This window comes from Tupaia chinensis, unplaced genomic scaffold (assembly GCF_000334495.1).
Source record: "Tupaia chinensis unplaced genomic scaffold, TupChi_1.0 Scaffold000708_1, whole genome shotgun sequence".
Classification (NCBI taxonomy): domain Eukaryota; kingdom Metazoa; phylum Chordata; class Mammalia; order Scandentia; family Tupaiidae; genus Tupaia; species Tupaia belangeri.
The window spans coordinates 1,689,798-1,699,988 of NW_006160231.1; the positions used below are offsets into that span (position 1 = coordinate 1,689,798).

Sequence of the window (10,191 nt, forward strand, 5' to 3'; positions counted from 1 at the left end):
ACTTCTGGCCTGAGGCAAAATGAACGAGCCAGTGCCGGGTGAATACCATCCGTCTATAGATGGCCTACTAGAACAGATTCCTATAGTGAGTCTTTGGTGGTTGTCCCATCCAGTGGTTTCCAAAGTAACAACTTGTAACAACACCTAAGACAACCCATGAGGTTCTGAAAAGAAAATATACTAGAATTCCTGTTTATATCATCTCTTCTTTTAAAATGTCTATATTCCTGAATCTTTTCAAATATACTGGATATTTTAATGTAGTTGTTTGGATATATAATTTACGAATAAACCCAGTTGTGGGTGCATGTTTAAAAGTAAGCTTTTAACTTCCGGCATTGTATAAGGTGTATATTAATATTCCAATTCAAGTGCTATGCTTTTTCTTTCCTATTTTTTTTTTTTCTGACCTGAAGGTGTATGTGCTTACCAAAGATAGAGAGAGAAAGAGGGAGAAGAAAAGCGGGGTGCAGAGTCATGCCTCAGTCCTCCTGCCTCTACTTCTCCATCCCTCTGGGACTTTGGGCATATAGGCACTTGTGTTTGGTGTGGTTTTTTCTTTTCTTTTCTTTTTTTTTTTTTGGAGAGGTTTTTGCTATAGAGCGAGTGAGCTCACCAGACAGACAGAGAGAGACAGAGACAGAAGGCAAGAAATCACCCCCCAGAGGGGATGGCCATGCCGCAATCCCTTCTCCTCCATTCTCCTCTCGGGATCTTGGGCAGGCACGCACACACGCCCGGCGTGAGTTTTAAGCCACCGGGTCTGAGACTCGAACCACAGTCAACTACATGGGAGTCCAGCGACATAGCCATTATACTAACTGCTGGTCCCCTCAGTGTGTTTTTCAGACCACCAGGTCCAGACTAAAACCACACGGTTGACCATGTCAGATCCGGTTTTCCTAACCGCTAGGCCAAGTGTTATGCTTATGAAGGAAAGGGAACACATGGACCTGGTATTCTTTATAACCTCATTTATATTCTCTTTCATTTATTTTTTTGATAATGGAAGTAATATATGTATTAAATTTGGAAAATATAGGTACCTTTTTAAGTTTAATTAATTTATGATCCCATCAGTTTCCTAATAACCTCTACTAATATTTTCAATTTATATTATGTTAGTGTCTTAGTGTATGTGTACTTAAAAGAAAAATGGAATCATGCTGTTTTATAACATTTTTTTCACTTCATATATAAACTTTCCCCATTACCTTCTACTGCATTTTCAACTGCCTCCACCACCACACTACCAGCTTTTACCCACTTGGCATTTCTAATGGTTATGAGACATTTTGCAATAAACATTTGTCTATTACTTTAATTTTGCACACATCTTTAATTAGTCCTGGATGAATTCCTGGAAAAGATCAAAAGACGTGTTATTTTTAAGCCTTTTGATACGTGTCTTTGTAACTTTACATAAATGACTTTTGTTTTTAATGAGTTCTCTCATTAAGAAATTCTGGAGAGGAAAAATACAAACCTACGAGATTCTGTTTATTATATAACTGAATTTTGTACTCCTTGACCCTACCTTCTAAGTCTGTTCATCAGGCTAGCCAGTGGCCTAGCAGGATCCCACATGGCCGACCCAGAGGTTCAAGTCCTAGACCCAGCGGCTTGAAAAACACTCCAGCATGTGTGTTCTGTATGCCCCAGATCCTGGAAGGAGGGAGAAGTGAAAGATAAGGGCTTACGGAGTGGCCATTCCCCATGGGCGATGCTCCCTCCATCTCCCCCTCTCTGTCTCTCTGGTGTATGTACATGCCCTCTGGCAAATTTAAAAGGAAAGGAAAAAGGCCTGTTCATCTCTTTTAGTCAAGAACATTGACAGCTTGTTCATAACAGCCAGTTGATAGCAGTCACCATTAACCACTTTTCTCTTGCAGTTTATTTTTTTCTATTTCTTTTTTTCTTTTTTAAATTTGCTGTAAGGTGCATGTGCTCACCAGAGAGATAGAGGAGGGAGGGAGAGAGAGAGAATGTGAGAAGGCACCCCTCAGTGGGGATGACGACACTGCCATCCCCTCTTCCCTGTTCTCCACTTGGGATTTGAGGCACACACACATGCACCTGGCATGTTTTTCAAGCCACCGGGTTCTGGATTCTAGCTGCGCAGTCTGCCATGTGGGCTCCAGCTGCCTTACCTTCCACACTTCCTGGCTGAAATATTTCTGTCCTCTCTATTTCTGAAATATTGCTTCTTAAATTAAATGCCAGCTTCTCTACATGTATTCTCCATACGTATGTTAGGGTTTACTGGCAAATCCTCTGTCAGTTGCAGGTACTTTTCAGGACTTGCCCACCACACATCCCTTCCTGCTCACTCAGAAAGCCGTTCCCAGTCCCTGGCTTACGAGTGCCTCTGCCTTTCCTGCATAGTCCAGTACTCTGCACATCCCACCTTCATTTCCCTCCATGAGCTCAGGTTTTCAAGTAAGTGAAAGTTGCACTGTGTCACACAAAGGCTGGAGATGTCCATGTCGAACACTGTTATCATTTTTGAAAGTGGGAATAAAAATAAGCACAAGGAAGAAAATTAAAAATCACTTGTCTGGGGCCAGCAGGTGGCATGGAGGGTTAGGTGCTGGACTTCCACGTAACGGGCTTCCCACAAGGCAGAACACGATTCGTGTCCTAGATCCGGGGGCTTGAAAGTCACACCTGGCACGTGTGCATGCGTGCCCAAGATCCCGAGAGGAGAATGGAGGAGAAGGGATTGCGGCATGGCCATCCCCCCTGGGGGGCGATTTCTCGCTTTCTGTCTCTATGTCTCTCTCTCTCTTTCTGGCGAGTGCATACACCCTATAAGCAAAAACCTCTCAAAGAAAAAAAAAAATCCTATTTGGGGGGCCAGTAAGTAGCATGGTGGTTAAGGCACTGTACTCCCACATGGCCAAATGTGGTTCAAGTTCCAGACCTGGCAGCTTACTTTTTCAGTTTCTCTCTCTCTCTCTCTCGTGCACATGCCCTATAGCAAATTAAATAATAATAATAATTCAATAAAATTAAATCGAGAATTCTTTTTTTAAAAAAATATTCCCTGTTCTCTGTTTAGACACAAAAGCTACTAACATATACTTATGAGGTAAACTACACTTGGTTTTTAGTGTCTTCATTCACACAGCCTTATACTTACTTTGGTTATTATTTGAGGTCTCGGGGTCCAATTTTATCATGAGGTTCATACTCACAAAGAGAAGAGGGCCACAGACACATCCTAGGTATCTATTAAAAGAGCTCTTTCATTTTTGTTTTTATTATGTGACAGATTTGTATTTAATTTGCCTTCCAGTTGATTATGTGACTTTCAGAGAGGCTTATTTTGGGAATAAATAAGAAATATGCCTGGTCAGCTTAAGATTCTTACAAGAATACGGTAGATGCCTGATTCTTCAGCAGGTCACAGGGAATCCTATTGAGGGATGAGGTTGCTACGGGCAGTAGGAGATTTGCTCGCCAGAAACTGAGTGTTTCCCTTGATGTCAAAGATGTGTCCCTGGGGCCAGCAGGTAGCATGGTGGTTAAGGTGCTGCTGGATCCCACATGGCCAACCATAGTTCAAGTCCCAGACTTGGTGGCTTGGAAATCATGCCAGGCACGTGCATGTGCGTGCCCAGAATCCCAGGAGGAGGATGGAGAAGAGATTGTGGCATGGCCATCCCCCCTGGGAGGTGATTTCTCACTTTCCTTCTCACTGTCACTCTCAAATGAGCACTCATACCCTATGGCAAAAAGTAAAATATAAAAACAATTTTTTTGTTTGTTTCCTCATTTTTAAATTTTTAAAAATTTTTTTATTTCAAGTTATTTTATACATTCAATCATGTTATTTAGCTTGGAAAGTGAATATTCCAACATTTGTACATTTCTCCCTAGTCCAGTTGATAATACTATAAAGTTATCTTCAACAGATAATTACCCATTTCTTTGTCCCATTAATGTTTTGCCTCTCTATTTCTCTTCTAAATGTCCTTCTTCAGACTCTACTCTTTCACCCACCCTCTTCCCATACTATATCTGGTATTCACAACCATTTACTGTGTTTCTATATCCTTTAGTCAATCAGTTTCAATCATACAGTGCAGACACTCAGTATATATTAAGTGGAGACATACAATCTCTCTCTTTCATAGCCTGGCTTCACTCAGCAGTAAATCTTCCATATTCAGCCACTTTCTCTAAAAAGTCAGGGTCTTGTTTTCTGTGGCTGAGTAGTATTCCATAGAGTATATGTGCTACAGTTTTTCAGTCCATTCATCTGTGCCTTTTTCCTCAGTCTTAGTGGTCATGGTAGATACTAGGATTAAGAAGGTACTCATAGTGATGAACCAAAGAGGTGAAAGCTGAGGAAGAGTACCAATGAGACAGACCGTGTAAAGGCAGGAAGTCTGAGACTCACCCTGAGAGGAGACAGCTGATTCTTGGGACCGCAGATGGCATAATGGTTACGTCGTTGGATTCCCACGTAGTTGACTGTGGTTCAAGTCCCGGACCCAGCAGCTTAAACTCACACCGGGTGCATGTACATGTGAGCCCAAAATCCCAAGAGGAGAGTGAAGAAGAAGAAACTGTAGCATGGTCATCCCCCCAGGGAGTGATTTCTCACTTTCTGCCCCTCTTGTTTCTCTCTGGCAAGTGCATACACCTTATAGCAAAAATCTCTATATATGAAGAAAAAGAAGAAGAAGACAGCTGATTGTCTGTTGTTATGAGGGTAGATACCTCACTTGGCAATTATTTTGGCCTAGTTTTATACATCCTTGTTTCTAACTGTCTTTTTTTCTGCCATTTTCACATTTTTTGGCTCCCTCTCAGAAATTGACAGGGTCTTTGGGATGGAGCAAACAGCACTAATGTCACATCCATCAATGTTACTGATTGTTAGGTCTAGTAAAAAGATTGATGGGATCAGGGTTAAGTCATTTCTTTGTTTCCCATTCTGTGTCCTTGAATTAAGAGTGTTATCCCCTTTATTTTACCATGCATAATTGGTGTTGACTGAACACAGTTGAATAACATAGGCATGCATAAGTTACTACTGGTAGAAGAAAATTTTATTTTTTAATAACACCCTGAATACTTAGTATTTGAATCCCAAATGTATTTGTCATTTGCATTTTAGGAATTAGTTTATTTATAATTTTATAAAAAATACTAAATCATAGGCATTATTTCTAAAACCACAGTAAATTTCAATGTAAGCATCATAAAGCAATTTGAAAAGAAAGGATTATTTAACAAATTATTCTGGAATCACTAAATTGCAATATGGAAAAAATATATAATTACATGCATTGTATACAGAAAGAACTTCCAGATTATGAGGTTAAACTTGTTTTAAGGTGTTTGCCATAGGGCACATGCACTCACCAGAGAAAGAGAGAGAGAGGGGAAAAGTGAAAAGTTACCCCCAAGGTATATGACCATGCCACAATCCCTTCCCCTCTATTCTCCTAGGATCCTGGACAAACACATACATGTGCCTGGCATGATTTTCAAGCCACCAGGTCCAGGACTTGAACTGTAATCAACCATGTGGGAGTCCAGCACTTTAACTACCATACCACCTGCTGGACCCAAGGTTAATTTTATTTATTTGTTTGTTTGTTTGTTTTAGTTTTTTACTGTAGGACATATGCACTTGCCCAAGAAACAGAAGAAGGGAAAGTAAGAAATCACCGCCAAGGGATATGGGGATATGGCTACATCACAATCTCTCCTCTTCCTCTATCCTCCTCCTGGGATTTTGATACATATGCACGTGTGCCCATCCTGAGTTTTAAGCTGCTGGATCTTGGACTCAAACCACAGTTGGCCATGTGGGAATCCAGCACCTTAACTACCTCACCACCTACTGGCCCTTAAGAATAAACATTTTTAAATTTATTTTTAAGAATTATTTTTAAATTAATTATTTAATTAATTTTAATTTGACCAGAGAGGAACAGAGTGAAAGCAAGAGACAGAGACAGAGAAAGAGAGAGAGAGAAATCAAGCTGCCAGGTCCAGGACTAGAACTGTGGTCAGCCATGTGGGAGTCCAGCACCCTTAACCACCATGCCACCTGCTGGACCCCCCCCAAGGTTAAACGTTTAATAGTCAACTATAAATAATTTTTAGAAAATAGAGTAGGTAGTGGAAAAACACACAAAGGAAACGATGTGCAATGATATAAGCTATTTTGTAAAAAAAAAAAAAAAAGTAAAATTAAAAGAAAAAGGCTTATGAAAATATATTCGTTTCATTTGTATCAAAGAAATATATAGAGAGTGTTTTTAAGTTTATAAGAACTACAAGACTCTAAAAAATAAATGGAAAAAGGGGGTTGGCAGTCCATACGAAGCAGATGTGAATATTAAATGTAGAGAAAATATTCTACATCACTGGCAATTAAACTAGTGCAAACTTATAAAACACTATATTTTTGTTTTTTATTTGCTGTAGGGCACATGTGCTCATGTAAGACAAAGTGAGAAAGCAGCCCCTTCTCCAGCCGCCTTTTGGGATTTTGGACATGCACACATGCGAGGCTGGCATATTTTTTAACCCACGAGGTCTGGAAGTCAAACCAGCAGTCGGCAATGTGGGAGCCTCCATAACCACCACTCCACTGGCTGGCCCCAAACACTATTTTATAACTAGTTAAGTTAGAGCCCTCATCTAAGTGGTAATGTGCTACCCAGGAAAAACTGGATCCCACATGTCTACCATGGTCCAAATCCCTAGCTTGGTCAGCCTAAAAGAGACCAAGCTTGCAACGAGTGTCCAAGATCTCATGGGCTGAAGGACTGGAGGAAAAGGGATTGTGGCATGACCAGACTGTGGAGGATGCTTCTCTCTCTCTCTCCCTCTCCCTCTCTCAAATACACACTCACTGTCATTTGTACACATGTTCTACTGTGAATAAAGAAAAATTAGAACCAAGAATTAATTTATAGTCACTGTTGGCAAAGTAGGTGTGAAACCCACACATTTCGTGCAGCCACACTGTCAGGAAAAACTAACAAAATCATTTTGGATACAGCAATTTAAAATATATGAATTCCAAGAGCCAGGAAACTGTTTATGCTCTTTAATTTAGGGATTAAATCTGAGAAAATATTGGATTGTTGGGAAAGTCATGACCTATTTTTCTATACAAACTTTCCCAACGACCTAATAGAATGAGATATCAGATAAAAATGGGTGTTTTCTGTTTTCTGATATTTCTGATATTTAACAGTAAGTCAAGATTGAGTAAATAGGGGTAGATACCCAAACATTGTCCTAATTTTAGTAGTTATTGTTTTAAAAATTAGGGTAACTTAGGTTTTTACAAAGTTGTTTAACGTTATATTTCTTATCGAACTCAGTAATAGTTTATCGAGCCCCCAAAATGATCAAAATGACAGTATTTTCTGTCGTTCCCAGGCCCCGTAGTAGGAAAGAGTCTCTCACAGGGTGCATCGGTGGACAAGCCTGTGGAGATGAACCACTTTACTCCAAGCTCTAAAGATATTTGCAGCGGTGATGCCTGTAATGTTCTGTCTCCTCCCAAGTCTACCTTGGTCATTTATTCCTTTGGTGATTCCACATTTGTGAGCTCTTTATATTTCAGAGAGATTTCCATCTATTACTGCTGCTCATACCAGGAGAAGAGGACAGCTGCCCATACTGTGAACTACCCTCACTATAATTTGCTTTCCTGCTATACCTGTGGTTGTATTTTAAAGGGCAAGTTTTAGCCATTGTGATGAAAAACTTCATTTTAATAAGACTCTACAGAGCCGGTCAGTGTGATAAGTAAGGCAGCTGGATCCCACATGACAGTCGTGCTTTTGTAATCCTGGGCTCAGCAGATTGAGAAATATGCTGGATGCGGGACCAGCAGTTAGTGTAATGGCTATGTCGCTGGACTCCCATGTAGTCGACCATGGTTTCAGTCCCGGACTCAGTGGCTTAAAGTCACGCTGGGCCCATGTACATACGTGCCCAAGAGGAGAATGGAGGAAAAGCGACTGTGGCGTGACCATCCCCCCTGGGGAGTGATTTATCACTTTCTGACTCTCTGTCTCTCTGGTGAGTGCATGCACCCTATAGCAAAAACCTCTTTAAAAGAGAGAGAGGGAGAGAGAAACATGCTGGATGCATGTGCGTGCATGCCCAAAACCCCAGGAGGAAGGAAAAATGGAAGAGAAAGGGTTGTGGTGTGACCATTCCCCATAGGGGGTACTTTCTAGACCTACTCTTTTGCTTTCTCTCTCTCTGTATTGTGCATGCACCCTCTGGCAAAATTCTTTTTGAAAATTAAAAAAAAAAATTATGGAATTTCTTTTCTCTTCAAGTACAGAATATTAGGTAAGAAGGAAATGTGACTCATCTGGATACCGGTAAACTCTGCTCTTGCTTAAACAATGTGGTACATAGTGAGTTGATTTGATTTCAGGACCAGAATGTCTTCGAAGCTAATTCAACACTACTTTATTCCATATTCGGCAAACATAGATTTAATTTTGAAGTGCTTCTTTTAAAATAGTATTTTATTCATTATAAAAGTGATAGAGGTTTAAAAAACTTAATACGGAAAAGGATAAAGAAACATAACATCAATCACCAATAATTTCACCACTTAGAAATGATCCTTGTTAGGGCCAGCAGGTGGCATGGTGTAAGAAGTACTGTAATCACACATGGAAGACCATGATTCAAGTCCAGGACCTTGAAGCATCATTCTGGGCATATGTGTGTACATGCCCCAAATCCCAGGAGAATGGAAGAGAAGGGATAGTGGGATGGCCATCCTCCCTGGGGAGTTATTTCTCACTTTCCCTCTCCTTGTCTCGCTCTGTCTCTCTCCTCTGGTGAGTCCACACACTCTATAGCAAAAACCTTAAAAAGAAAGAGAGAGAGAGAGAGAGGGAAGGAAGGAAGGAAGGAAGGAAGGAAGGAAGGAAGGAAGGAAGGAAGGAAGGATCGATCCCTGTTAAGTTTTGTTGCAGAAAACTCTAAGAAAGGAACTAGTGGTTATGTTGCTGGACTCCCACATAGTAAACCACAGTCTGAGTCCCAGATCCAGTGGCTTAAAACTCACGCCAGGCACATGCACATGTGTGCCTAAAATCCCAAGAGAATGGAGGAAAGGAGATTGCGGCATGGCCATCACCCCTGGGGGTTAATTTCTCACTTTCTATCTCTCTGTCTCTCCGGCCAGTGCATGCACCCCATAGCAAAAATCTCTCTCTAGAAAGAAAGAAAGAAAGAAAGAAAGAAAGAAAGAAAGAAAGAAAGAAAGAAAGAAGAGAAAAGAAAAGAAAGAAAGAAAAGGAAACTCTAAGAAAAAGAGAAATTGAAAATGCTGTATGGGTAAACATACCACGACTAATGGCCAGTAACCTAGTAACCTTCTCAGTTATTTCATGAGAGGCAGTGTGCTGTAGTGATGAAAATACTGTCCCTAGAATGGCCGGGTTTGGGGGTTCTGGGTCCACTTCCACCACTTTGATAATGTCTTTGGTTAATTTATTTAACTACCTATGCCTTGGGTGTCCCATCTTTTTTTAAAGCTAGAGAGTACATGAACATACATGGAAGAAAGAGAGAGAGAAGGAAGGAGAGAGAAAAAAAGAGAAGGAAAGAGAGAAAGAACCATCAACAGGGTCTTATGCTGCCAGGACCCTCTCGGCAAATTCTGAGTATGGAGGCTATGGATTAGAAATAAACATAACAGGGAACCAGCAGTTAGCGTAATGGTTGTGTCGCTGGACTCCCATGTAGTCGACCACAGTTCGTTTTCTCATCTTCAAATGATTTACATCCAAAAGCAACTGGCTTCGTATTCCATTTCCTTTGCCCCTATTTTAAGCCCTTTAAAAGAATAAACCTGAGGCTGGTTCCTGGTCACAGCTTTCTCCATCAGAAAAGCCGGGCCCACTCGATCCTTGCTTTTCTATACTTGTGTGTCTTTGGGAGTTTGTTATGTTCCTTTCTTTATTTTTTTTGGAGAGGTTTTCGCTATAGGGCACGTGCGCTCACCAGACAGACAGAGAGACAGAGAGACAGAAAGCGAGAAATCACGCCCCAGGGGCCATGGCCACGCCACAATTCCTTCTCCTCCATTCTCCTCTCGGGATCTTGGGCACGCACGCACACACGCCCGGCATGAGTTTTAAGCCACCGGGTCCAGGACGCGAACCGCGGTCGACTACG

The 10,191-nt window shown here is 41.1% G+C and overlaps 1 protein-coding gene across 1 annotated transcript in view; it reads left to right on the forward strand.

Moving 5' to 3' along the window:
• The window catches only part of MAP3K13 (mitogen-activated protein kinase kinase kinase 13), a gene marked incomplete in the record, with an annotated part of 209,405 nt that overhangs the window by 142,758 nt on the left and 56,456 nt on the right, over nucleotides 1-10,191 (forward strand).